We start from the raw sequence: 3,954 nt of genomic DNA on the forward strand, positions 1-3,954 counted from the left end.
AAAAAAAAAAAAGATTGATGCGAGGAGGACTCGACGCTGCCCATCGAAGCTCCCAGCTCCAAAGCTCGATTGCGCCAGTCGATTAACCGCAGTATGGCGACTGGACAGCACGCGGTGCCCACTGTGGTGGAGGTCGGCTCGGGCAGGCAGTTTGAGGAGCTGCTGCACCTCAGGGCCAAGTCCCTGGTGGTGGTGCGTTTCTGGACGCCATGGGCCCCACAGTGTACCCAGATGAGCCAGGTGATGCTGGAGCTGGCTCAGGAGCAGCCTCAGGTGTCTTTCTTGAAGCTGGAAGCTGAAACTGTCCCAGAAGAGTCAAAGAAGTACAACATTAGTTCAGTACCCACCTTTCTGTTCTTCAAGAACTCTCAGCAGATTGACTGACTGGTTGGAGTGCACACCTCTGAGTTGACCAAAGAAGTCCATCGGCATGCGTCCGGCAGCACCTCCCCACGCAGCACCAAAGGGTCCATGCAGGAAGACCACATTCTCTGTCTCTAGAAGCTGACCACCGCTGCCCGCCGCATGCTCTTCATGAAAGGGATGCCTCAGGAGCCACGCTGCGGTTTCAGCAAACAGATGGTGGAAATTCTTAAGAAGCACAGCATTCAGTTTAGCAGTTTTGATATCTTCTCAGATGAAGAGGTTTGTCAGGGGCTCAAAACCTCAGCTCTACATGTCTGGCGAGCTTGTAGGAGGACTTGACGCTAGAAGCACCAGGAGAATTCTATAGATTTGCCCCAAAGTGCCCAAACTAGAGGACAGGTTCAAAGCGCTGATCAACCAAGCCACTGTAGTGTTCTTTACGAAGGGGGACAAGCAGGAAGCCAATTGCAGATTTACCAAACAAATTCTGGAAAACCTAAATAGTAATGTCGACTACTAGACGTTTGGCATCCTGAAGGACGAAGAGGTGCGGCAAGGGTTAAAAGCAACTGGCCCATGTACCCTCAGCTCTGCAAGCAACGGGAGCGCCTCAGAGCACTGGACGTTGGTAAGGAACTGAAAGAAAATGGGGAATTGTTGCCTATACGGAAAAGAAAAAATTAATAAATGTCAAACTTGGTGCCCAACTATTCCAAGAAAAACTTGATTGCTGTGGGGGCGGTTCACAATCAAATCCCCAGGGTAGAAAATGCTTCTTGTCACTTTGTGTGCATGACAAGGTTGTGCTAAATATATGTTATGTGTTTTCCATCAAAAATAGAATGCAATAAACCTTCCAATTCAGTGGGAAAAAAATATTGATGCATTAGGTATGATAGAACACTTTGCATTTCTAGTATTTTGTGATTAAATTCTTTCAGTACCACAACCACCACCACCATTAAGTGTTAGTGGAGTCCTGGTGTGGTACTATATGATCAGCACTTGACTGATAACCACAAGGTAGGCATCTCCAAACCACTAAGTTACTCCTCAGAAACCCTATGCAGGGTCCTTATGAGTCAGAACTGATTAAAACACTTAACAATAACAAACAATAATTCAGTGTTAGTAGTGAAATATTGCCTACATCAAAATAAAGTTTGTTTTTAGTATTTTATAATATAAAATATAGAATTTTCTATAAAACAAGCATTTTTAATTTTCAATTTAATACACTGTGTTAGGAGTGTCTTTATCACAATGCTATTTTTTAAAAAGTTTTTATTGTGGATTGAGTGATAATTTACATGGGAGAACACTGGTTTTACACTCATCGTTTCATTGCAATGATTACAATCTCCTCTGCGCATCATCATTTAACAGTATTTGCTTCTATTCCCTCTGGTTGTTTTTTTTTTGTTGTTGTTGTTGTTTCTTTTAGGGGGGTGTACACAAAAACACACAGGAATATACAATCATTTAAACAACCAAAGAGCACTTTCTGCAAGGCTGCCTCGTGGCCCACAGCCTTTTTCTTTCCGTGAGTCTGGAGTCCTCAGCAGCCTATTTCTCCATATTCTCATCTCTGCCTCCATCTCTGATGTCGCTTCTTCTCTGGATAGGGTCCCACATTCGGCTCTTGCTCTTCTCCCTTGATGGTCCTAGGGTCCTCTGTTCCTGGACTGTAAGAGTAACTACTGCCTCCTTTTTGTCACAAAACTTCTACCTTTACAGTTTTTTCGGTTGCAATTAGTCATGATAATAATTACTATTGAATCATAGAATCTTATCCCCATCTCTTTTCACCAGACCCATCTAGACAAGATGAAAATGATTTGTAGGGATTCTACCTTCCCCCACACACTCTGAAACTTCGTGTCTTTATAGCCCCCCATTTTAGGTAGCCAATGTCTAAGTTGCTGGTCCCTATTAACCCTGTATACAGAGGGGATAGGATTGATACTTGATGTGAAGACTCCTTCCCTCTCAGTTGGTATTTTGAGCTACTACAACCATAAGTATAGGTCAAGTTCATCAAATTGTAGCAATTGACATTTGTTTCCTTTATCAAAATTAAAAAAAAAAATTTTTATCTTCCTCTAGTCGAGCTCTGTTCATCCAGCCATAGAAGCTAGGTTAAATGGGTACTATCTACAAGTTTGGGCATTCTTGTGCGTGTCTCCTCACTTCACATCAGTTGGACACTTCACTCTCATATTTAGCTCTCCGTGGCTATGTCCTTGTCCATGGGCTCAGGAGTCACCAGGTCTCACCACATACAATGCTATTTTTAAACTAGAATCCTAGTGTGATGCCACAGGATAATGAGATGAATTGCAAGGTCAGTTTGAACCGCAAAGTAGGCAGTTCAAGTCCACCAGCCTCTCCTCAGAAACTCAATACAGGGTTGCTATAAGTTGGAACTGACTCAATGGCACTTAACAACAACAACAATTTTCAAAGTGACTCAGTACTGTAGTGAATTCTAGCATGTTTTTTAAAATAGAATTGAGAAAATAATATATTTTACATGTTATTCTTTGTATTGAAATGTTTTGAGACAATGATTAAATTCAAGATCATTGTCACTTTAGATTTAATTAGTAATGACTATGTAGAAAGAAATAGCTTAATAGTGCTGCTTTAAAAAATAATGACTATTTTTGGGATAAAAAATTAGTTAATATAAAAAATGAAATATTATTTATAATATAAGGAGTGAATCTGGTAGCCATATTTCTTCAGATGAAATTGCTCCAGGTTATCCATTTGTAGACTATGAATTTGAAATCAGTAAAAAACAGATTTGAGCAGGTCTAGTCATGGTTGACAAAGTGAAACCACAACAGAACCAAATTTAAGAAATTTTGGTGAACCAGAATAGTAACCAGGATGGAAGAAATGATAGTTTAAAGGACGGATCACAGCAAAGTAGACAATGGTCCCTGCCCCATGGATCTTAGCTTAGAAAGGGAGATGGCTAAACACTGATATACATTCACCTCCACACACAAATAATGACAAACTGGGAAGTCCTATGGGAAAAAAGTTCCAGATTATGAGAATGGGTAATGAGGTGTCCTGATGTAATCTGAGCATCTAAATGAAGATGTACTTGGGAAGTGAGATTTGATCTGAAGTATGAAGGATGTGAAGGAGGTAGCTAGGTCATAGGTGGGAGCATAGCATAAGCATTGGACTTTGAACCACAAAGTTGATGGTTAGAGCCCACCAGCTGCTCCATAGAAGAAAGATGAGGCTTTCTTCGTCTTCAAAAATTTACACCTCAGAAACCTTATACAGGGTTGCTATGAGTTAGAACTGACTTGATGGCACTTAGCAACAAGAGGTCATAGGTGGAGTAGTGTGGTAAGGCTAGAAGGAGCAGAATGCTTAAAGAATTAAAAGAAAAGAAAAAAAAAAAAGGAGGGGTGTGCAGAGAAAGATGGCGAAGTGAATGAAGGCTCCCATTTTACTACCCAAGCAAAACTAACATACTGAACAACACATGAACACAAGCACAGACTTGTGTTCTTCAGAGAGCAGATGGGGCGATGTAGTTATTGTTGTTAGGTGCCATCGAGT

General features: G+C 41.1%; 1 pseudogene; it reads left to right on the forward strand.

The window, feature by feature from the left end:
• The first annotated feature begins 93 nt into the window (after positions 1-93).
• On the forward strand, positions 94-1,050 carry LOC102810526 (annotated as a pseudogene).
• The last annotated feature ends 2,904 nt before the right edge of the window (positions 1,051-3,954 follow it).

Source organism: Chrysochloris asiatica, unplaced genomic scaffold (genome assembly GCF_000296735.1).
Source record: "Chrysochloris asiatica unplaced genomic scaffold, ChrAsi1.0 scaffold00012, whole genome shotgun sequence".
Taxonomy (NCBI): Eukaryota; Metazoa; Chordata; class Mammalia; order Afrosoricida; family Chrysochloridae; genus Chrysochloris; species Chrysochloris asiatica.